General features: G+C 44.5%; 1 protein-coding gene across 1 annotated transcript in view; it reads left to right on the top strand.

Annotated features, from left to right (window-relative positions):
* The window catches only part of LOC130851680 (homeobox protein Hox-C13-like), a 58,427-nt gene that overhangs the window by 31,528 nt on the left and 920 nt on the right, over window positions 1-25,979 (top strand). The window lies entirely within an intron of this gene.

Below are 25,979 nucleotides of genomic sequence, written 5' to 3' on the forward strand. Positions count from 1 at the left end.
GCTAAACTACTTGGGGAAATTCCATCAAATCTGCAGGCCAAGTAATTTTACTTATTCTTACCCTCCAATCTTTTAATTTCATTTCATTTTGCTTTCAGCAGTTGTTGAAAAACTGAGTAGACAGCTGGGATAGACCCAGGAGCTCTCTTTTCCAAGAAAAAACTACATGTGCATCCTAGGCAGATAAGAAAAGTCTCTTTCTTCCAAGCTCAGGCCCTGTCACTGCTGAGGAATGTTCTCCTTACTATCTCCTTCAGATTGCCATATACCGACCACTCGCCACATTGTTAGGAGCCGTGCTGAGTGCTGGAGTCCCTGGTGGCCGTGGTCAGTCAGGCAGAGCTCTGAGAGCCCATGAAGTCTCCCAAGTCTCAGCTTTTCCTCCCCTTCCTTCCTCTTCTGGCTGTCTGCCCTGCAGCAACCTAGCTCCTTATGCTGCCTCAATTCCCCTCATTGGGACTGAAGACCTGCCCCTTAGCTGGGGTCACTCTGTCTTGCTCTTTGCCAGCTATATGCTTTCCTATCCACCTTTCCACAGCCCCCATCGGCCGGGACACTGTTGGGAGTGAGACAGTTGCTCAAGAGCCATGAGTCCTTCAGGACTTTGGTTCACCATCTAGACACAATCATTTCCCTCTGCTTACTCTGCTCCCTGAAGATGCTGATGGTTGCCTGGACCAAATCCTAGTTTGCCTTATCTACTGAACCCACCTGAGTACCTTTTCCAGAGCCAGCCTAGCCAGCCAAGTTCACCCCCATGCCTGCCTCTGCCCACCAGCTGATGCTGCTAAAATGTTGAGATTGATAACAGTAATTAAAAATAGTTAAAAAGATTAGTCTCTCTCAGAAACTCTTATGTGTTTAATATACTTATTTAATAATGACTGTAACACTTGGAGAAACCAACACTAGGAGAGGTTACGTGACTTGCTCAAGGTCACCCAAAGAATAAATAGCACAGCTGGAATTTGAACCTAGATCTTTTTGATGCCAGGTATATTTCTGCTCCGAGTTCCAATATGTGGGGTTTTCCCCCACACCAAGCAATTTTAAGGCACCAACTGGGTGTCCTACAATTCAACTCAATTCTGACACTATCTATCTGGAGATAGCATCAAATCCCACAGGTTAAGGGCTCAGTTCTACAAAACTTCACCCCCCCACCCCCACCCCGCTTCAGACGCCAATCACAAGAACAGTTGTCACCTGTGCTTCTGACCAACTGGCTACAGATGGGAGGGTCCACTAACCCCTTCCTTGGGATCCATTAATTTATTGCAGCAGCTCACAGAACTCAGAGCAACATTTTACTGACCAGATGAGTGGTTTATTATGTAACTCAGGAACCGCCAGATGAAAGAGCTTCATAGGGCAAGGTAGTGGGAAAGGACGCAGAGCTTCCAAACCTTCTGTGAGCGCACCACTCTCCTCAAGTCTCCACCTGTTCACCAACCCAGACGCTCTCCTAAGCCCATCCTCTTAGCTTTTTCCGGAGACTTCATTACGTAAGCATGATTGATTAAATCATTGGCCATTGGTGACTGAGCCCAATCTCCAGCCCTTCTCCCCTCCCCTGAGGTCAGGGGGGCGAGACTGAAAGTTCCAAGCCTCTAATCACTTTGGTACACCTGGCAGCCAGCCCCCATTCTTAGGTGGGGTCCAAAAGTCATCTCTTTGACTTAACAAAAGGCACCTATATCACTCTCATCATTTAGGGAATTCCAAGGATTTCTGGAGCACTATGCCAGGAACAGGGACAAAGACCAGATATCTATTTCTTATTATAAATCACAATATCACATCAGGTGAATACTCTCGACCGCAGGCCAAGGGTTCGCAACATTTACTTTGCCACTACATGGTTCCCACGTGCTGTACGTTTGTTGGGGAAAGCACTCCTTTGGGGCTGTGCAGAAGCTCAGGTACGTGGCCTCCCAGTAGACCTTGGACACCATCTGTTAGAAAACTGATGTCTCTGCCTCTTTTATTTATGCTTCCATTACTTCAGCTGGTTTCACTACCAGTAGACGTAGCTTGTTGACAATGATCAAACTTTACATCTGAGTGCAGTCATCCATCTGTTCTCGGGCCTGTGTAGGTTTCCCGGGGATCCAGGAAGCCCCAACTCTTAGGGTTCAGGCCCAGGTCTTAATTTTACTGTTTAGAGCTGAAACTCAAGAGAATTGAAGTAAGTTGTCCCGTGTCCCACAACTAGTGAATGGCAGGACCAGGACTGAAGTTTCATGGTGCCCAGGCCACCCTGAGTAGGCTGGAAACAAGGAAGGCTACATTTGGCAGCAGGGCGTTTGATGGCAAGCTAGATTGCTTGAACCTGTGACTTTTGCCCCTGTGGTTTTAATCTCTGACGTGGAGCAGCAGGAGAGGCCTAACTAAAAGGATGGCAATGTTGCTTATAAGAAGCAAATTGTTCTGGAAAAATTGCTGCTACCATCCATCTTTGGCAAGGACCAGGACTTTGTAAGTCCATTACCAGTCTGGAAGCCAGAAAGATGTTCACAGATGTAGTCACATGTTGTGATCTAATTTACATCACAGGACAAAAGCAATTTCATGATAAGAAGAGCAACTTTAGTGGAGCATTTACTATCTACTAGAGATGGCTCTAAGGAAGCATTTTATGTGTATTAACTTTTTTAACCCACACAACAACCCTGTGAAATAGATGCTTTATCATCCTCATTTAACTATAAGGAAATTGAGCCACAGAGAGGTCAAGGAACTTGCACAAGATCACACAGCTAGGAAGAGGCAGAACCAGGATCTGGATGAACCTGTCTACTTCTGGAATCCATACTCTTAACCCCTGTGCCAGATTGGCTTTCATGGGAAATGGGGAACGGACTTTTTTGAAGCCCCAGAAGACACAGGGATCTGAAATTTTTTTGGTTCAGGAAGAGCAAGGACCAGTTATCATAGACATCCACATTCCCAGGTTCACTGACGGGGCCATGGATGACCTCCATAGCCTGCAATTAGCTTTGCAGAGCTTTTCACTTTGCCTCAGGAAACTGTTATCTAGCCCCATGTGGTTTCTAGGCCATTCTCAGTGTCCTTTCTGGTCACTTCAGTTCCTAGGTTAAAGTTCAAAGCAGATAAGGTGCAGAGAAACATAGAAAAGGAACCAAATAAAACTACCAATAAAACAAAAGTTTGGCAACTTTGAAATCTTGTTGCATAACTCCTTGCTTGGGAAGAAATGCTCAAAAATCAACAAAAGGAGGAAAAAACAGGATGTTAAAAAGCACTTTTATTATGTTTTTAGAAGCTTACTGCCAGACTATGACTATTTCTGCCAAAAATAACATACTTACTCTGTACAACCTACATAATTTGGGGTTTGCTGGGAATTTTGTGGGAAATTTTTGGAGTGAAACCATAAGTTCCCACCAAGTTCATTATCAAAAAGAATGTCCTAGAAATGAACATACATCCAGGGAAGGAGTCCCCTGGGTGTAAACAATGGTCCTATAGTCCCTACCGTGAGTGATGTATCCCAGAAAGCTCTGGCCTGGAGACTGGCATCTTCCATGGGGTCCCTTCAGTGCACCTCCAATGACTGCGGGTCTCCTTTGGAAGGTCTCTGTCCCATGGGCAGGTGATGCAAAATGACGCAAGATTATGAATATGTGAGAAGGGCTCAGGACCGGGAGCCAAACAAAGCTGTGCTCAAATCCTGGATCCACCAACTGCCAGCAGTGTGACCTCTCTGACCCTCATCTGTGAAATGAGAACAGAATACTGTCCTGCAGGACTGTCGTGAGGGTTAAATGAGGTATCGTATGTACATAGCTCAGCACTGTGTCCGGAAGTAGTAGCTTAAGCCCTTCCACTTGGGAGAAGACTGGATAGAGCCACATAACTGCCAGCCAGGAATGGAGAGAGGGAAGAAGCAAGACCCTGAGGAAGCAGAGGGGTAGGGGACGGACTGAAGGGTCCAGGAGGGAGAGGGAAGAGAAGAGAGAAGGACTCGCTCCCTTTTGTCCTCCAAGATATACTTGGTGGACAGATAAAAGATACCAGGGGCAAAGAAAAAATTATTTTGCACCATCCAAGAGCCAGATTTTTCAACTAATTAAGCACCACTCTTCCAAACGTTGAAAGCATAGCAAAGGGGTCCCCATTATTGTCACTGAGTGGTGGGATTTTTTTGATGTTTTTGAAACATTGATTTTTTTTTTTCCTCCAAGATTTTTTATTCCCCTTGTCCCATCTCCTCATCTGAAGAGATAAAGCATTCTTTGCTCATACCTTAAGAGCAGAAAGACAGAATTTCAGTTTCAGGAGCCTGGGCCAGTGGTTCTCAATGTGCAGTCCTCAGACCAGCAGCATCACCTGGGGATCACCTGGGCACTTGTTAGAAAGGTGAGTTCTTGGGCCCCACCCTAGACCTGAATCAGCAGTTCTAAGGATGAGGTCCAGCAGTCTGTCTTAGTAAGCCCTCCAAGTGATTTGGATGCATCAACATTTGAAAACCATTGGTCTAGGCCCTTAGGGACTGGAGAGGACTGAGAGGCAGCAGATTCAGAAAACACGAGGAGTAAAAGCAAAGCTCCTTACCCAGATTAGGGAAGTATTCTCCAGGCTGAGGAGTGAGGGGAGATAGGAGGGAAGTGATGAGAGAGGTGCGCCCAGGACTGAGTGGCAATCTGCCTCTTAGTGAGCCCTATGCTTTGTGCCAAGGGGCTATGGTGGTTGCCTCCTGGCAGGTTTCTGGTGAGGATTTACACTTGATAGCAACCGGGCTTCCTCCATTGCCTGTCAGGCAGGAGAATTTGTGGGGTCTCTGTCCTCCCTATTCCATATGGACAATCCTTCCTTGCAACATCCTGGAATGCTCATCAGCCTTTGAGGAGGAAAGTGGGACCCTGGACCTCTAGTGGCGTGGGGGTAGGGGAGGAAGAAAAGCCTTGCACTTGGTCTTGGCTGGGGCTGAACAGAGCCATCACAAGATCACCCGTGAGCGAGGGCAAGGATAACAGCCCAGTTATAATCACTACATGTGAGGGGAATTGATTTGCCTTGAGTACCCATTCCTACCTCTTCCTGGGGTGCCTCTCTGTGTTTCAGAGGCTGGAAAGCTTACAACTACATCTCATAGACTCCCCTGTAGTTGCACATGTGCAATTCACTGATTGTGCGAGTTTCAGAGGGCAGAAGTCAGGCAGAGGCCATCGGCCTTCTTTGCACTTGCGCAAGCTTCATGTCGATAGCAGCAGTGGGGGCTCCTGACCTAACTCCCACATTTCTCAAGTATGGCAGCTGCAGTGTGTTCATGAACTCACTAGTTCCAGGGAAGCCCCCTGATCCTTCACCCTCCTAAGCTGGGCAGAGGTTATAGCTCCTGGAAGGCCTGGGGTGGGGGTCAGTTCTCTGGGTTTTCAGGGAGTCATTTCAGAAGGCAACAGCCCAGATGCCTGTTCCTTCAGTACTCTCAACTATTTTATAAGCACCAACTTCCCTGTATTAATTTCTTTTGTGTTTAAATCCTAGTCTGGTTCATATTTCTTGCACTAAGAATATACTGTTCCAAAAACAGGGGGTGGAAGAGGGCATGCCTTTAAATTTAACTGGAGAATCGGGACATTTGTACAGAAATGCGTATGATTCCAGAAAACCATGCCGTGTGTCAAAGCAGCAGCGTGGACAGCGCATGTCTCAGAGGATCCAAGGCAAGAACACTCACCATCCTAGCTTTGTTAGGCTTTGCAGCAGGGTGGGACTTGAAGGAAATGTCTTCAAAGACTAGCAATGTGCTTTCTGGCTGATTTCCCTGTTTCAGCTGACCTTGGCCTTTGCCTTGCTCCTGCGTCCTCGTTTCCTCCTCCATACCTTCTCTTGCGTAACTGCCCACGTGGAGCTCCCCTCCTTTTCTCCTAAATACCAAGCCCCTTTCTCTTTCTTTTGACCAGTGTGACTCACTGCAGAGTAGGCCTGTGTCTGTATGTTTCAAAGAAGTTCACGGTTTGCAGCAAGTGCGACCAAAGGCATGTCACTGATGTGCTTCAGGAGGTGAGCCCCTGCTGGTTGCCACGCATTGTCCCAGGTGCATAAGGACCCTCCAGGGATGCTATCTTTGTTTGTCTGAAGGCAGCTCAAGAAGCTGACCACGGAGCTTTCTGCTGCTGCCCTTGCCTAACAAGTGTTCGATGCGCGTTGTCCACAAAGAACAGAAATGGAAAATGACCCCTTCCAAGCGTGGAGAGCCAACTTGGACTGACTCCCCACGGTAAGAAGCTTTCTCCAGGAAGACTCCGGCTTGGCAGGCAGGGTGTGCTTTAGCGTTTCAGTGAACCCACAGGTCTTCAGGCTACACTCGCCACGGGTACAGTTTAGAATTATGGTCTCCCGATGCCCCTTCTCTAGTTGAAGGCACCATGAGCATTTCTCACGTGGCTCTGTCACCGGCTGTGCTCACTGCATCACTGCACTGAGACCTCAGCTCCTACTCAGGAAGCTCCTGTCCCCGGTTTGCTGCCTTCTAATCTCCTTTGAGTGAGATCAGTGCTGTAATTCTGTTCTGCTTCAGGTGTCACTCCTGAAGAGAGAGAACTATGGACCTATATTAGTCAGGGTTTTCCAGAGAAATGGAACTAATAGGATGTGTATATATAGGGAAGGAGATTTATTTTAAAGACTTGGCTCCTGCCATTGTGGAGACTTGGAAGTCTAAAATCTAACGATGGAGGCCAGTAGCAGGCTGGAAACTCAGGGAACAATTGTGGTTTGAACCCATGGGTTCTACTAGCAAGCCAGGAACAGCCGATGTTACAGATGAAGTGGTAAGGTAGTCTGCTGGCAGAATTTCCTCTAATTCTACAAAGGTCAACCTTTTGTTCTATTTAGGCCTTCAACTGATTGGATGAGGCCCACTCACATCATGGAGGGAAACCTGCTTTATTCAAAGTCCACTGATTTAGTGTAAATCTCATCCAAAGACATGCTCGCAGAAACACCCAGAATAATATTGGACCAAACATCTGGGTGCTGTGGCCCAGCCAAGTTGACACATAAAATTAACCACAACAGACTCTTGTTACTAAGTGACAGGGGAGAACTGTCTCATATTCTTTGCTCCTGCAGCATCCTTTCTCCGGTACTGTCACTTCATCACAGGGCCCCCTGGCTTCTTGTGCCCCTGATCGGGTATGGTTTCCCTTGGAGGTCAGTGGTGGGGCAGTGGGGGGGGGGGGAGGGAGGTTAGAGGTGGAAGAGGGGTGCTGGGCTGGAAGTTAATTAGAGGTACGTTGGGCTCAAAATCTGTTCTTCTCATGAATTTCCAGCCTGTATGTCCAGACCAAGCCAGAGAACTCTCTCTGCCCTCAGCTTTCCTTCCACTGCAACCTTTCACCCGCAGGTCAGAGGAAGACAATTTCCCAGCCTTCACCAACATCTTGGCTCCAGAGCCCAAGTTTAGCCAACCACTGTCTCTCCAGGGAGCTGAGTCTCCAGCTGGTCAGCCCCAGTAGCCGCCAGCGTGAGGGCAAAACTTCCTGGATCCATGTATGTGGTTGAGTTGAGCCTTGGTGACATTAGTCATGTTTATTGTTGATGGAAAACAAAGGAAAGCTGTAACCAAGGCCTCACTGTGGTTTTTTTACTGTTGCTCACTAACTGTAATGAGACAATAAAAAAGGCCCCAAATATAAACTGTGTATATAGTCGGGATAAGTAGGATAAGAGACCAGACTAACCCTTCAGTGATACACGTGGTTTGTCTCCTTCACTGGAACAAGTTCATGTACGTGCCCTCCATGATGCTGCCTGTGTACTTCCTGTTTTATTGAGATATAATTCACATTTCTTACCATTCACCCATTTAAAATGTATGACTCAATGGTTTTTTAGTATATTCACAGAGTTGCGCAACCATCACCACAAAGAATTTTGGAACATTTCATCACCCCCCAAACAAATCCCTTACCCATAAACAACCACTCCAATTCCTACCCCCCAACCCCCCCCACCCCCGGTCCCCTCAAACTTCCCAGACCCTAGGCAGCCACTAATATACTTTCTATATCTATGGATTTACCTATTCCAGACATTTCATATAAATAGAATCATATAATATGTGGCTCTGACCAATTTTTACAAACATAAAATTAGTTTAGGTCTTGTCATGACAACAAGACAACCAGACCAAGCATAATTTCCAGAGATACTGGTCATGTGGCTCATCTTAGTGCAACAGGCAAACAAGCATCTAAGCAGTAAGAAAGTCAGAAATTCTGAATTTCTAGCAGCACTAAGCAGATGGAAATCCTGGATTCCGTGTAAATTTGACTTACAGTCAAAAGAAATCTCAAGGGAGATTTGTTTAATGGACAAGGCACTCACGATCACATGAAGAGCCCACTAAACAGTTCTGTCTGGCCGGCCAGGTGGCAAATTTCCTGGAGTCCAGCTGCACCCTTTAAGATATATTTCTTGGGAAATTAACTCTTACCACTTGCAATTCTCTTCCCAAGGAGAATTTGGTAAATACGAAACAGGCATTTTATTTCTATGTGCTGATCGAATAAGAGAAGGGTGCAGAGGGTGTAAAATCAAATGTGCACAGTATCAGAGCCTGACCCAAGGACCAAAGATCCAAATCTTGCTGTCCTGCAATGTTGTGTATTTGGCAGATTCCAAGAAGGAAGTACTGAGAATTGAAGTCAGTGCTTTGAAATGGTGAGAGGAGCTAGTTATTCAAAACAAATACTCCTTAGCCTGCTCTCAGATTGCCTCTCTCTCTGGGCCCTGGGGTATGATTTTCCTTTCTCAGTCTGATAGTTATAAAATGTTGCTTAAAAAGAAATGAGTTCTTAAACATAAGAGTTTAAGGATCCTTTGACCAGTACACGAGGTGAATCAGGACCTGTGTTTGTGACGAAGCTCCCTGTAGAGGTTACAGAAGGTTGGCCCATTGGAAAAAGGTACTGCCCAGATGAGCAAACTTGAGCTTGAAGAGAAAGAATGACTGAGTTTACATAACAGCAATGACTGAAGTGGGAGACAAAGGGGAGGAGGGTGGAGAATGTCCCTGACTGCAGCTTGTTCCAAGCACTGCCTGGAAGTCAAATACTCTCTCAGTAAAGAACTCCAATGATGCCTAAGCTTTGTGCAAAAGTTTCAGCAACAGAAGACCATAGCCACTCCCCCTCTCACCTGCAAATTTATACAAAGCTCAAGTTATTTCGTAGGCACCTGAGAAAATGCCGGACTGCCTTCCCTGATACCCCTTGCTTGGTCAGAGGAATGAAGAAAACAGATCACTCAGTTTATCTACTCAGTTAAGCTGGCAGACTAATACAGATTCTAAAAAAGGAAAAACTTGGAACATGGTCATTACTGTATAAACTGCCTTATACTCTTTTATAATCCCTTGTGATTTCTTCTCTCCCCGTATGTGTTTTAATCTTGAAGGTGGGGGGATGTGTATTTTCCTTTTATTGTTATTCACTGTGCCTGGCACACAGGGGACAGAGAACTCTATCATTTTAGGCTGGTAGTTTGAAGCCAGGAAGCCACACACAGGCAGGCAATGGTGAGAAAAGGCGGAAGAAGCAAAATTTTCAACAAATTAAAAAATCAGCTTGCAACTAAAAAATAGTTCATTGTAGCATCTTGAAACCCATTCCAAGACCCAAAAGTGTTTTAGAAATTAATCCCATGAAATGTGTCGCATATTTTAGTGAACTAAAGAAAAGTCACAGTTTTATAATAAATCATATGTGTAATCCCTTGAAACAGTCTAGAAAATTTGCATTTTCTTGGGGGGGGGTGCATGTAAAGGTGTTAAATGAAGTTGAAAGACCAGGAAAGAGAATAGCAAGGTCCTGTGTTGAAGAAGAGTTTTCTCATTCTGGGAAGGAAAACAAACTCCAAAACGTCATCCTGCTTTCTGTAGTGCTACAGCCAAAGAAAATAATGCAGGTATAAGTTAGACTAACTCAGATGAGCACAAAATAGTGAATATGTTCAGAAGTGTGACATTACAATAAGCAGAAGAATTAGTATCTGCCCAGGAGAGAAGTTTGGGTGCTGGGACCCAGAGTGAGAAAGTTTGTCGGTAATCGGTCAAACTACAAAAGCAAAAGAAATGCAAGCTAAATCCAAAATCAAAATTAGAAAGTAATTCAACACCCATTTATGATAAAAACACTCCAGAAAGTAGCCATTGAGGGAACACATCTCAACATAATAAAAGTCATATATGACAACCCCACAGCAAACATCATTCTCAATGGTGAAAAACTGAAAGCATTTCCTCTAAGATAAGGGACAAGACAAGGATGTCCACTCTCTCCACTTTTACTCACCATAGTTTTGGAAGTCCTAATCATGGCAATCAGAGAAGAAAAAGAAATAAAAGGAATCCAAATGGAAAAGAGGAAGTAAAAGTGTCACTGTTTTCAGATGACATGATACTATACATAGAAAATCCTAAAGATGCTACCAAAAAATTATGAGAGGTCATCAATGAATCTGGTAAACTTGCAGGATACAAAATTAATACACAGAAATCTTTTGCATTCCTATATACTAAAAACAAAAGATCAGAAAGAGAAATTAAGGAAATAATCACATTTACCATTGCATCAAAAAGAATAAAATATGTAGGAATAAACCCATGTAAAGAGGCAAAAGACCTGTACTCAGAAAACTATAAGATACTGATTAAATAAATAAAAAATGACACAAACAGATGGAGAGATATACCATGTTCTTGGATTGGAAGAATCAATATTGTCAAAAGGTCTATACTACCCAAAGTAATATACAGATTCAATGCAATCCCTATCGAATTACCAATGGTATTTTTTACAGAATTAGAACAATCCCTGATCGAGATTTTATAATTTGTATGGAGACACAAAAGACTCTGCATAGCCAAAGCAATCTTGAGAAAGAAAAACAGAGCTGGAGGAATCAGGCTCCCTTGATTTCAAACTATACTACAGAGCTACAGCAATCAAAACAGTATGGTACTGGCACAAAAACAGAAATATAGATCAATGGAACAGCATAGAAAGTCCAGAGATAAAGCCACACACATATGGTCACCGAAAGACAGTCTCTTCAATAAGTGGTGCTGGCAAAACTGGACAGCTACTGTAAAAGAATGAAATTAGAACATCCTCTAACTCCATACACAAAAATAAACTCAAAATGGATTAAAGGTCTAAATGTAAGACCTGATACTATAAAACTCTTAGAGGAAATCATAGGCAAAACAACTTGCTGATATAAATTGCAGCAAGATATGTTTTGATCCACCTCCTACAGTAATGAAAATAAAAACAAAAATAAACAAATGGGACCTAGTTAAACTTAAAAGCTTTTGCACAACAAAGGAAACCATAAACAAAACAAAAAGACAACACACAGAATAGGAGAAAATATTTGCAAATGAAGCAACTGAAAAGGGATTAATCTCCAAAATATAGAAACAGCTTATGCAGCTCAATATAAAAAAAACCAAACAACCCAATCAAAAAATGGGCAGAAGATCTAAATAGACATTTCTTCAAAGAAGACATACAAAAGGCCAAGAGGCACATGAAAAGATGCTCAACATCACTAATTATCAGAGAAATGCAAATCAAAACTACAATGAGGGGGCTTCCCTGGTGGCACAGTGGTTAAGAATCCACCTGCCAATGCAGGGGACATGGATTTGAGCCCTGGTCAGGGAAGAGCCCACATGCCGTGGAACAACTAAGCCCATGTGCCACAACTACTGAGGCTGTGCTCTAGAGCCCACAAGCCACAACTACTGAAGCCCACATGCCTAGAGCCCATGCTCTAGAAGAGAAGCCTGTACACTGAGATAAAGAGTAGCCACTGCTCACCACAACTAGAGAAAGCCCATGCACAGCAATGAATACCCAACACAGCCAAAAATAAAAATAAATAAATAAATTTATTTAAAAAAACCCCAAAACTACAATGAGATATCACCTTACAGTGGTCAGAATGGCAATCATCAAAAAATCTACAAACAATAAATGCTGGAGAGGGTGTGGAGAAAAGGGAACCCTCCTACACTGTTGGTAGGAATGTAAATTGGTAACAGCCACTATGGAAAACAGTATAGAGGTTCCTTAAAAAACTAGAAACAGAGCTACTATATGATTCTGCAATCCCACTGCTGGGCATATATCTGGAGAAAACCATAATTTGAAAAGATACATGTACCCCAGTGTTCACTGCAGCACTATTTACAACAGCCAGGACATGGAAGCAACCTAAATGTCCATTGACAGAGGAATGGATACAGATGTGATATATATACAATGGAATATTACTCAGCCATAAAAAAGAACAAAATAATGCCATTTGCAGCCACATGGATGGACCTAGAGATCATCGTACTGAGTGAAGTAAGTCAGACAAAGACAAATCTCATGTGACATCGCTTACATGTGGAATCTAAAAAAATGGTAGAAATGAACCTATTTACAAAACAGAAATACAGTCACAGATGTAGAAAACATGCTTATGGTTACCAAGGGGGAAAGGAGCGGGGGAGAAGGGATAAATTGGGAGACTGGGATGACGTATACACACTACCGTATATAAAACAGATAAGTAATAAGAAACTACTGTACAGCACAGGGAACTCTACTTATACTCTTTAATGACTTATATAGGAAAAGAATCTAAAAATGAGTAGATATATGTATATGTATAACTGATTCACTTTGCTGTACAGCAGAAACTAACACAATATTGTAAATCAACTATATTCCAATAAAAATTAAATTAAAAAAATTAGAAAGTAGAAACTGGGGGATAGAAACACTGACATTATGAAATTTAATGTTTAAGTTGCCCCTCCCCCCAGATGCAGCCACTCCTAATGGACTGGCCATTTCTAAGCGGTTCTCATCTAGGATGCCTGAGACAGTGACCAGGAGGTTATTAAAAATTCACATGCCAGGGCCCAGCTCAGACCTACTGAATCTGAGGCAAGTTTCCTGATATTGAATATGTTTTAAAAGTTCAACAAGTGGTTCTGATGCAGTTGAGTCTGTACCTTAAAGATACACTGAAGTAGACTGTTGCTATGGACTGACTGTATCCCTCCCAAATGCCTATGTTGAAGCCCTAACCCCCATGCAATGAAATCTGGAGATGAAATCTTTAGGAGATTATTGGTTTTAGGTGACAGCATGAGACTAGGGCCCTCAAGATGGGATTAGAGAAGAGACACCCAGGCACTCACTCCTTCTCCCCATGTGAGGACACAGCCAGAAGTCTGCTATTTTTGAGCAAGGAAGACAGCTGTCATTAGGAACTGAATCTGCTGACACCTTTATCTTGGACTTTCCGTCTCCACAACAATGAGAAAGAAATGTCTGTTGTTTAAGCCACCCCATCTATGGTGTTTTTTTGTGGCAGCCTGAGCTGACTAACACAAGCATGAAGTAGATACATAAAGTTGAGCCCCTCTGTAATGTTGGGAAAGCTGCAGTCATATCATAACACGTAGAGTTTTTCAAATAGTTTGAGGTCATATTTTCTACACAAGTTCAAACTTATATTATGCAAGGCCTTGGGAGACTCAGGTGTAAATGCTGAGTCTAGCAACTAAGTCAGGGCTGGGTGAGAATGGAGTAGGTGAAGATAAACTTTGTTGAAACTTTGTCCTAGACAGCCCATTCCTGTTTGCAGCACTTAGCATGTTTTTTCTCCTTACACTTCATTTGTGTACATGCTTTCTTTTCCACTAGACCATGGGCTGGCAAGAAGGCAGTACCGTGACTGATCCATTTCTGCTGCCTCCGAGTTTAGCTTAGCTCCTGGCACACAGTAAGTGCTCAATTAATGTTGAATGAAATGCTCGTTAGGTAAATTATATCTTCAAATATTTTGAAGGATAAAGTTTTCTGCTCCAAAAAAAAAAAAAAGCAACAACAACAACAACCCTTTTGATTATGGACATTTCCAAACACAACATTAGAGAAAACAGTAAAATAAGCTCCTATGCACTAATCACCCTGCGTAAAAAATTATCAACCCTTGACCAATTGTGTTTCATCTATATCCTTCCACTCCATATGCCCCCAACTTCCACAACACACATGATTATTTTGACAAAAAACTCACACATTACCTCATTTCATCCATATTCTTCAGCATCTATCTCTTTGATAAAAGCCCTTAAAACAGAAAACAGGACAAAATAATAACCACAATAACATTATCAAGTATGAAAAGGTAAACCATAATTTTAACACCATCAAATATCCAGTTAGTATTCAAATTTTCCCAATTGTATCATAAATAATATTTTTGTTTTGGTCTGTCTGAATCAGGTTCCAAAGCCTACACGTCACATTTGTGTGGTTGATCTGTCTCTCAAGTTTTTTCACCAACAAATTCCCCTTCTTTTTTTCTCTTCTTGCAACATTTTTTTTTTTTTTTTTTTGGCAACTTTCTTTCTTGCTGTTGTTTTTGTTGAAAAAAGCCAGATTATTTGTGCTGCAGAGATTTCCACATTCTGGACTTTTCTGATTGTATTTCTGTGGCATCATGTTCCCCCTAACATGTTCCTTAATCCTGCAAACTGGTAGGTAGAATTATACCTAGAGGCAAGATAAAATTCAGTCCCCACCCCCAGACCCCCACCCCTGCCCACAACTGCTTTTTGCTGGTAGGGGGTGGGGACAAAATGCTTCTGTTTTGGTTACTATTGCTGTACAACAAATTATCCCTTAACTCAGCAGCTTTTAAATAACTTTTAAATTCTGCTCATGATTTTATGGGTCAGGAATTTGGGAAGGAAAATAGGTATGGTTTATCTTTGCTTCAAGGTGTCCGATGCCTTAGCTGCAGCTAAAAAACTACACACACCCCCCCCCCCCAATACCAATATTACTATTGCAACATGGATATCGTTCTAAATTTCTTTACAGTTTGTTATGGGTTGAACTGTGTGCCTCCAAATTTTTTTTTTAAAATACTGTCAGAACAAGTCTTTTTCTTTTTTTTAATAAACATTTATTTATATTTATTTATTGATTGGCTGTCTTAGGTCTTCGTTGCTGTGAGTGGGGGCTACTCTTCATTGTAGTGCGTGGGCTCCTTACTGCGGTGCCTTCTCTTGTGGTGGAGCACAGGCTCTAGGCACGTGGGCTTCAATAGTTGTGGCACACAGCTTCAATAGTTGTGGCTCACGGGCTTAGTTGCCCTGTGGCACGTGGCATCTTCCCGGAGCAGGGCTCGAACCCGTGTCCCCTGCATTGGCGGGCAGATTCTTAACCACTGTGCCATCTAGAAGTCCTGCCTCCAAATTAATATGCTGAAGTACCTCAGAATGTGACTGTATTTGGAGACAGCATCTTCCAAGGGGTAATTAAGGTTAAGTGAGTTCCATAGGGTGGGTCCTAATCCTATGACTGGTGTAGTTATAAGAAGAGGAAATTAGGACAGAGGCAGAAGACTGTGCGAAGACAGAGGGAGAAGATAGCCATTGACACGTTCAGGAGAGGAGCATTGGAAGAAACCGACCCTGACCCTGCCGACTCCTTGATTTTAGACTTTCAGCTTCCTGAACTGTGAGGAAATAAATTTCTGTTGTGTAAGCCACCCAGCCTGTGGTAATTTGTTACAGCAGCCCTAGCAAACTAAGACACAGTTCCTTTTTACATTAGGATATATCATAGTAGGGATAGAATCAGTTTACTATATTATAAAGTTATTAGAAACAGTTCCTTTCTGTACAGTTGCCACTAATTCAATATACAATTAGATTCATTGTTTCATTTACTCTCAATCTTTAGGAATTTCTTTTTTTAACCCATCTTTATTAAACTTTGCTTCATAATTATTTAAAACGTAGACATGGTTCCAAACTTTGCTTTATAATTATTTAAACCATATACACGGTTTCAAATAATTATTTAAAACATAAGACTTTGGAACCATGTCTATGTTTTAACTAATTACAAAGCAAAAATTTAAAAAGTATATTGACAAGTCTAGCGTCTGCTTCTCTCCCCTTCACTCCATCCCCTCTGCTTTACAGATAACCAGTTTTACTAGTGTTTGGTTTATATTTCCATTAGAAAAGGCAAGTACATAGAAGTAGTTGTATTTCCCTTTTTTAGATAATAGTAGTATACTCTACACACTGTTCTGCATCTTGCCTTTTTCACTTAACAATATATCCCAGAGATCATGTTAATATACAAAGAGCCACTTCTTTCTTACAGCTGCACAATACTCCACTATGTAGATGTCCTTTATAGATGGACATTTGTGTTGTTTCCAATCTTGTGCTATTATATAAGTGTACTTGTGTCTTCTTTGAATGCCTGAGACTTTAGGATGAAATGTGATTAATCTGCCAGCACCCTATACCCATCTGTGTCTCAAAGTGAGCTATTGCTATAGTTTACCCTAAGCATTTGCTTAGATATTCCATCTTTCACTCTTTCTTATCTCATTTGGCAAAGGAAATCCTTAGTATGAAGTACTCAAGCTTCTCTATGCAAAATAACACCCACTGGGTTTTTGAAGAAAAAAAGCAGCAATCTCTAGTCCTGTGGGTTACTTACTATTCAGCAACCTAGTCTCCTCCTCCTTTCCCTCCCTCCCTCCTCCCCTGAGCAAGACCAAAGTCAGGGATTATAGGAATGCTTCTGATTCAGCATTCCTTAATCTAGAAGAGGAGTCAGACCACATCTTAGGCAGCATCTCCTCATCGCTGGTGTGAACAACCTGCTAGTTTCCTTACTTATTCACCAAATACTTAATAAATGTGTGCTGTGTGTCAGACACCATACTATATGGTGCTAAAGACAAAGCAGTGATTAAGACCTCAGTTTCTATCCTCCTGGAGCTCAGACAGTGACCCTTAGATTATGTGACTGGCTCAGGCCATTTTGGTCCACACATAACACAACACTTAGTTATCCTTCCCAAGGAGCTACAGCTTCACAAATAACATCATCTTCCCAAGGTCAACACTAGACTGAGACTTTCTCCTCTTTGTATGGAAAATGATGGGAAAAGGCCCGAAAGGTTTGGCAGTACTTCCAGGACTTTATGCCCAGGTGTCCAGATTGTAGGTCCAGTGGGAGCAATTGCTCTAACAGATAGTAGTAGCCAGCCTTTCCTTTACACGCCTCTTCTAAATCAATCATGTCTCAGTCTTAATTTTGCATTTATTTTGGCCTGGACTCCCAAGTTTGTTTGTTTGTTTGTTTGTTTTATAACAGCAATAGTCACCATTCATTGAATACTTACGATGCTCCAGGCATTGTACTAAGTCTTTTCCACTTCAGTTATGTAGTTCCCCCCAGTTATAGGGTAGGTACTGTTATTATCATAGAGGACACGGAGGTTTAGGGATGTTAAGTAACATGCCCAAGGTCACACATCTAACACAATTAGAGAAGTCACATTGCTGAAGGTAAGGCAGTCTCTGGTATGACCAATAGGCTATAGCCAGAATAATAATGGTAACAGCTCACTTTTATTGAGCACTTACTATTGTACCCAGAACTAAGTGTTCACATGTATTTATCAGGGTGGAAAAAAATTCTTCCTCACCCCTGATGTTTCTTTCTGCATGGAGGAAGCTCTTCTGGCTGTGATTTCTGACCTCTCCCTTTTCCTTGACTCACTCCTCCCTAGGAGTGGGGAGGGACAGGAGGCCGGGAGAGGGAGGAGAAGCAGCGTCTCAGTGGCGAGTGTGGGGGCAGCGACGCCAAAGGCAAAGCTCAGCCTCTCTTCTTTCTGCCAGCCTCCTGCAGAGCCGCTATTGGCTTTACAGGGACAGTTCCCACCTGGGAGGCCGGCTCCAGCCTCTGTGGGTATCCTGCCTGATTCTGGGCCTCACTTACCCCCACAAATAAACCACTGATTCCAATATAAAACCTATCAGGTTAAAGTTGATATTTTGATCCCATTTGTTTGATTGGTTTATGCCCATCCCTTAATTACTCAGAGCTTTGTAAGGGATGAAGGGTGTCCTTTATCCTCTTGAATCCCCAAAACTATCAACTCATTTAATCCTAATAAGATTTCCATTAGAAACGTACTGTTCTCCTCTCATATGAGGAAATACAGCAGTTCTCATTTGGCCTCTCCCTTGAAGGATAAATATTTGCTCCCAGTTCAAGATAAGATGAAACTAAAGCACGTGACAGAGTTTGCAAATTGTTAAAGCTATACAAACAGAAAGCCATAAGGCTGGGGGTTCTGGCTCTGACCCTGGCAGTGGGATCCGGATCCATTAACTTTCCAGCTTCCGTAACGTGGAAGCTTTATCAGTAAAGCCAGTGGTCCGAGCGGCTGCCGGTTGCAGCTCCTTCCTGCTATACCGTTCAGACTGTGAGTCATGCTGACTAGCCACTGACTGTTTCCCCCGACTTCCTCTGCGTCACTGAGGACTTTTGGATGCTGACTTTTCCCTTGATCGAGCTGGACCCAGTCGCTGGGGGACACGAGGTGCTTGAAACTCCCCCTCCGTAACGGGCTCTGCCTTCTGAGGTTTGCTGCTTGGTTGCCTTTGGTTGCGCAGCAACACAACACACGCCCACACTTCCGGTTCTGAGAGCCTGATCTGCTGCCCGGCTGCCGGTGAAGGGGCTCCCCCAGGCCCAGCAGCGCGGCTGCGTTTCCTCGCTTTCTCACAAGGGCCGGATGATGGCGAAAGAAACCCCCTACTCATTCCTAAGGAGTTGTGGGGGGCTGAAGGAGAAATACACAGACCCTTTCCCAGAAAAAAAATGCATATCTCATCAGGTCAGCGTTAGGAAGAAAAACCTCAAAAGATCCAGGCTTACTCTTAAGAGCCTGATTCAGGACAGTGAGTTCTGCTATTGCAAAAGCTTGTCCTTTGATCTGGCATCGTGAAATCTAGTTGAGTCACCAGATTCTGGGAGATAGAGGCCATGTGGCAGGTCTTCATCTGGTTCTGAAACTCCGGTGGTTTAACACCGGAAGAAAGCAAAATAGCAAAGAACAGGAAGTGGCAAAAACATTTTGCCTAGTGGAAACTACCTCTCCTTCACCTGCGTTCCTCCAAAACAGAAGTCAAATTAGCACAGATACCTCCTCTTCTGGGGGTCCATCCCCATACGGTGCCTTCCCAAAAGACCTTTGTGGATGCATCTGATGCCCCAGTTCTTCAGAAGAGAGTTCTAAGGGCATCATTAGAGGAACCTGAGATTGCGTCTCCCTGCTTCCATAATAAGATAGCTCATTGTCTTGCATTTTTTGAAAAAAGAAACTGCAGTGGGGTCAGGACATAAAGACAGAGCCAGTGCCAAGTTCTGAACCCGCGCAAGGGAAATCTTTACATACTGGGAAGTGCTGGGACAGCTCCTCCTTAGGGAGGAACAGAGATGTGTGTTTGCTATGGTCAAGGGAGACAGAGGAATAAGACAAGTATAGGTTTTGAAAGTGCAAAAGGGTGAGGAGGTGAGTGTGTACTAGAGGGAAAAGAATGGGCAGCCAGGATAAGAAAGGCTCCTCTGTCCTTCTGACCCTTGCCCTCATAGGACCTGTCCCCACCCGCCACCAGCAGACACTTCCTCACTTAGGTGGGGGAGGGGGGCTGTGGCCCTCTGTGGCATGGCTCCCAGAATGAAAAATGTGGGTGTTGGCAACCATATCAAAGGCCTAGAATTGTTCAGAAACCTTTACACCTCTGATCACCAGACCGCAGAGCGCCCGGGCCATTCAAGGCCTGTGGAAACTTTGGAACAATAGACTTGGCCCCCTGCCTATCTGTTTGCCTGGCTTTCTGAAAGAGGTGGCCCCAGACCAGTCACCGCCCTACCCATCTCCTTCAAGCCGGTTCTCACAAGTTAAAGTCTGTGCTAAAGCCAGCAGCAGTTAGAGACAGGAGCTGAGGTTAGTACACTCCATTCTTGAGGGACTGAAACGAGCCTGACTGAGCTCAGCGAGGTACTCATCTCAGCACACTATTTAAGGGGGTGCCAAGAAACTCAGTAATCGAGATAAATACTATTTAATGTAATCTTTAAATTTTTTTTCATAATTTGTTCATCATAGATTATTTTGCATTAGTTTTGGTTTTTTAAAATGATTATATTCAAATATTGTTTATCTCATTTACTGAGTTTTTTGGTGCCCCCTTAAATTTTACACCTGAGGCGAGTGCCTTAATCATCTCACCCTAAACTCCACCCAGATGAGTAATGATGTTGTTCACAAACAGTCAGAAATAGGGGATGTGGAAAAGCCCCATGACCATTAATCGGGAGATGAGGGTCCTTCAGAAGGTGTGGAAAGTGTGGCCCTGATGTCCCAGGCCTGGATTTTGAAGCTGGGTGGAGATGTGAGAAAAGTCAGCCTTGTTACAGAGAATTTTGCCAGGGAATACAGCTGGAAATCGCTGTCCAAGGGCTTTGTCCAGCCAACCTGAAACCTTTCACAGGGAGGCTGGGGCAAGTGTTAGCAGTAGAATGTTGCCTCCTTGGTATCATCTGAGAAGTATTGAAAAGGCTCTTTTTCCCTAAGTTCATGGTGGGTATACCATCAGTAGAGTGGTCAGTCCTTTGGCTCTTGAAGTTGTCTTGGTTTTAAAGAATCTGCCATTATAATACAACCATCTCTGTGGGAAACAATTACTGGTAGAGATCTTAGCAGAGATGGACTTATTCATTCATTAATTTAACGAGCATTTACTAAACACTGCACACCAGACTAGAGTAGGATCTACCCTGCTCAATCTAATGGGAGTGACAGATAGGAACGTCAACTTAGTGTACCAAGGTCAGGACTGAGGCCAGGGCAGGATGGTGGAAGGGCCCCTCATTCAGTTCAGATCGCCTTCCATGTGCAACTGCAGTATGTAAGGAAGAGCATGACTCAGGGCAGATTCCTGCCTGGGAGTACAGAAGGGACAGAGAGAGCTCTTAAAACACCCTTCACCTGTTTCTCAGATCTGCCTGGGCTTTGTAGGACTAAGAGGAGGCAGCCAGCAATTGGCTTTGATTCACAGAGGTTTTGCTGCACAACTCCAGGGGGTGCCATTCTCATAGAACATCGTGGCATTGGACAGGATGGAAGGGTTCTGTCCTGGCACACTGAAGACAGTCTCTGAGAGGAGGCTGAGCCTGCCTCAAAAGTATGTGGCTGAGCATCTGTGGGCTTGTGCAGAAATCCTGACCTTCGTGTAGTGGGGAGAGAAGCCCAGAAGGGCCCCACCTCTTGGATCTCTGGCCAGGGCTGACCTGACACTGTGAGAGTTTGTTCGGCTTTGTGGCCCTGGCCCTGCTCCTCGGGTGAGAAGGGGCTGTGACTCTAGTTAGGCAGCCTCCCTGGGAGAGAGAAGCCATTCCACTGGTGCTCTCTTTGATGTGCTTCCCAAGGGAAGTGGCCCGGAAGACAATCATTGATTGAGCAGCCTGGGAAATGACGAGAGGGAGGACAGGAGTGTTTCAGATTCCTGAAAACTCTCTCTTTTTAAACAATTAACCAACAAACACGTATGCAGCACTTCTGTATACATCTTCCTGTTTCTTTTTCATGACAAGTCTGTTATGAGAGGTTCTATTATTCCTGTTTCCCAGCTGCGGAAATTGAGTCCTGAGAGGTGACATAACTTCTGGATAAGACAGTCAGTAAACAGAAAGGTGGGGATTGAACATTGCATCCTCGGCTCCTTCCCTGTGTCACTCAGGCCCTGTGACCCAAAGGTCCCTACGCCTCAGGCCAGGCACCCAGAGCCATCCTTTCCTCCTCATCATTGCTCTTCACACACAACCCATGGCCACGAGAATTTCTACCTAAGAAGGGATCTCCACCTGCTCATTTTCCCTATCTCCCTGCCGCTGTCCTAGGTCAAGCCATACTCATCATTCTGCTGCCACTCTTGCACTCCCTTGGTTTGTTTCTTTTTTTTTTCTCTCTTCTTACTGGCTGTGTGTCTTTGGACAAGTTTCTTAACCTCTCAGGGCTTGAGCGTTATCTCTGTAAAAGGGACCTGAGGATAGCAGCACTCCACTGGGTTGTGCTAAAGATTAGGCATGGTGATATGTTTTCAACAGTTCCTTCCAAGAGAAATATAAACGCAAAACTCCCATGTAATTTATAAACTTTTCTAGTCACCATATTTTAAAAGGCAAAAAGAAATAAGTGAAATTAATTTCAGTAATATAATCTATTTAACATCACATATAAACACAATATCCATTTAACATGTAATCAGTATTTTTAAAATATTAATATTTTATATTCATATCTTCACACTAAGTCTTCCAAGTCCAGTGTGCATTTCCCTCTAACCATATATCTGTTTGGAGGACTAGCCACGTCTCAAGTGTCCAGCAACCACGTGTGGCCAGTGGCTCCTGTACTGGGCAGCACAGGCTTAGAGGGCTCAGAGCAAGGGCTTGGTGCCTCAGAGTCCGCTATGTATAGTGGAATACCTGTCCCACGGCCCTGGGTCCCAGACACGTGCTTCCTTCTGAGCTCCTTGCTTTGGCTCTCACTTTTCCCTGCCTACTGCCTTCCCTGTGGGAGGTTATGGGACTGACTCCAGGGGCACGGAAGCTCTGGCATCTGTTTCCTGCCAGCAGCCAGCCTGAATGTGAGGCTCATCACGCCTTAGTTTTCCTGTCTGCTAATGGGGAACCCCTCTACTCAGTCAATCTAATAATATCCAACCAATCCTAATACAATGAGTGTGTCTGGTGGGGCTCCCCAGCGTGGGGGCGGGGCATATTTTGGGTACGGATTGTTCAAGAAACGCCCCTTTGAGTCAGGAGAAGAGCCCCGTCCACGTCCCCAGCCCCCTGCCGAGGAGGAGGGAGGCACCAGGAACCCCAGTGGAAGGTGGTAATCAGGGAGGGGTTTCCAGGGCAGAGCGCTGAGTCTCTGCAGAGCTTATGATGCCCTTCCATTTTAAAAGAGTTCGGCTGGGAGCATCTGGCGCCTGGAAGGACAGTCTGCCCTTCAGCGGGCTCTCCGGCCCCCATCCCTAATGCCGCGCGCCTCTGCTCACGTACAGCAGTAGGACCCTCCTCAAAGAGCTGCGTCAGGCAGGCCCGCCGCGGGCCCTCACCCTCAGCTCAGCTGCTGGCACAGGCTGTTGGTGCTGGGGGCTCACCGCGTTCCTGCCCAGAGCGTCTCCATGACTCGGCTCTGCCCTCCTCAGGTTTCTCAGGAATCCAGCTGTATTTGTTCGCTGGGGCTGCCCCAGCAAAGCACCACAGACTGGGTGGTTTGTCATAAAGGAAAATTATTTTCTCACACTCTGGAGGCTAGAAGTCAGAGATCAAGGTAGGGAAGGATTGGTTCCTTCTGAGGGCTGAGGGAAGGGCCTGTTCCAGGCCTCTGGCCTGGTTTCTGGTGGCCTCCAGAGTTCCTTGGCTTAGGGATGATGGTCTTTCTGTGTCTTTATACCATTCTTTGCTCTATGCTTGTCTGTCTCGGAGTCCACATGACCTCTTTTTATAAGGACCCCAGTCAAACTGGATTGGGATCCACCCTAAGAACCTCATTTAACTTGTCTTCCTTGGTAAAGACCTTATCTCCAAATAAAGTCACATTCCAAGATACTAGGGGTCAGGATTTAAACATGTGAATTGTATGTGTGTGTATGTGTGTGTTTGTGTGTGTGTAGGGGACACAATTCAATCTCTAACACCAGCCTATGCTCCTTTGGCAAGTGTAGGCATCTGCCCTCATGCCTGGGAATCCAGGAGGTGGGTGAGCCTCTGAGCTTTCCAGGGCCAGTGACCATGTCTTCAAGCCTGTAGTGTATCCGACAGAGCTGCCAGGATAATTACCCGTAATTACCAAACCAGCTCACATAAACTCAGATTTCCCTGGGGCTGCAGGCAATACAATGACCAACAGAACTCAGCCCCTGCCCTTTAGGAAATGTAATCCAATAGGAGAGATAAGACATTACCCAGATAATAAAATACAGGGCAGAGAAAGGTACAGAGAGCAAAGCCAAAGAAGAGGGAGTACTTTCTTGCGGTTCAGAGATAAGTGAAAGGTTCATGGAGATTCGCTTCCAAGGGTCATTCTGATTCCAAAGGCAAAGATGAGAAAGGCTGGGCATTCCAGGGGTGGAATTCCAGGGAAAGGTGGGCCTTCCAGGGAAGACTGGATTGTGTAGAAGTGGACAGAAGCAGTGCGGTTGAGAACAGAGCTGGACAAATCCTAGTCGTGGTGGGCTTTTCTCGCCAGGCCATGGGAATCATGGGGAGTTTTACAGGAGCACAACATAACGCAAGTCACTAATTAGGGACGTGGATCTGGTCGGTAAGAATGGGCTGGGGGGTTAAGACTGTGGAGTAGGGAAGGTGAGGACTTGTAGGAGACTTGGGAAAGGCCTGAGTTAGGGCAGTTGCTGTGGAAATGCAAAGAAAGGGATGGGAGTGAGGAAGTGGGAAGAAAGAGCCCACAGAACTTGACACTTAGGTGTAGGAGAAAAAGAGAGAGAAGACAAAGAAAAGCTTTGGCTTTTCAAGTCTGGGCAGTTTAGAGAGGGTGGGTACCATCAAGAGCAGGAAACACGGAAGTGGAAGTCGGGGTGTGGCTGTCCTGTTCTGTCCAGACACGCCCTGCCAGAGGGGGGAGGCTCTCCCTCCTCCCACCTCCCTTCAATTGCCGAAAGCAGGAGTGGCCTCCCCTGACCCCACCTCGTTTCTTTTTTCCTCAGAAGTTGTATCTTAATCATTTAAAGGTACTCTGTTTTCTCAAGGGTGTTCTTGACATCACAATGAGGAAATGAGAAAAGGGAAAGACGTTCAAGCAATATCAAGGAGACCTGAAGAGACTGCAGTGGTGTAAAACAGATAACTGACAGCATCAGCCCAAAGCTGGCTCAGCACCTGCAGAACGCCTCTGACACTGGTGTCCCCCTTTCGGGGCAAAACAGACACTTAAATTCAGTCTCTCAGTCCTGGCTTTTGTCCCTCTAAAATGCATAGGATATAACTTTTGGCTCCTTATGAAAGTTTCTCCTATGTGTGTAGGCTCTGGAGAATGCCTGTGTGTGTGTGTGTGTGTGTGTGTGTGTGTGTGTGTGTGTGTGTGTGTTCCCTACTTGGTATCTCTTCGTCCCTACCCCATCCCAGCCCTCTCCTATTGTGGGAGAGTTACAACCCCTGCTAGCCAGTCACAGGGCTCCTGGCCTAATCAGGCAGAGACCCTAGTGTGGCCTGGGAGATGCCAACAGTGTAGCTGAGAAATCATTGTCTGCTAATAAAATAAAGATGCTGGAGATGAGATCTAGCTGATGCCACCTTTTTTGCTTCAGCTGTGATCTGTTATCTCTGAGGGCCGAGAGGGGGAAGCCCAAGTAAGAGATGAGGCTGGGCCCCTACCACACCTGTTTCTGGATGGGGCTCAGGCAGAAAAACACCTGGAAACATTGTAAGGTTGAGTGTAAGGGAACACAGTGTACAAAATGCCAAGCAGTGAAGTTGGTGCGGACGATGGGGTTGAGAACTACAAAAGGCTGGGATATCACCCCGTCTGGTCTCAGTGTCTACCACTTCATAAAAGAATTTAAATTCCATCAGAAACGATTCAAAGGCACTGCAGTAGGGGATTGGCTTAAACCATTACCTTTTATCCATGTAATAAAACACGCTGCAACCCTTAAGAGGGAGTGGTAGAAGTGGTTGTACTGATGTGGAAAGATGTTTATGATCTATTGCTGAGGATATATACCGTAGTATCTAGTTTTTTTGTGAAAAGCATATATGAACTAAATGTTGAAAGTAGTTATGTCCTCGTTGTATTATGGGTGACTTTTCTCTCTTCTTTTTTTTCTTCAATGAAAATATACTATTTGCGAAATTTTTACATGAATACAATAACTTATCAATTATTTAAAATTATTTAACCTATGCCCTCAGATATATTTCATCGGTGCTTAATTGGAGAGTAGCCTTATATGAAGCCCATCCCTTGACCGCCCAGGGCAGCTGTGGTCCTCCCCACGGCCTCTCCGCACTGCTTTCCAT

This window comes from Hippopotamus amphibius, chromosome 4 (assembly GCF_030028045.1).
Source record: "Hippopotamus amphibius kiboko isolate mHipAmp2 chromosome 4, mHipAmp2.hap2, whole genome shotgun sequence".
Classification (NCBI taxonomy): Eukaryota; Metazoa; Chordata; class Mammalia; order Artiodactyla; family Hippopotamidae; genus Hippopotamus; species Hippopotamus amphibius.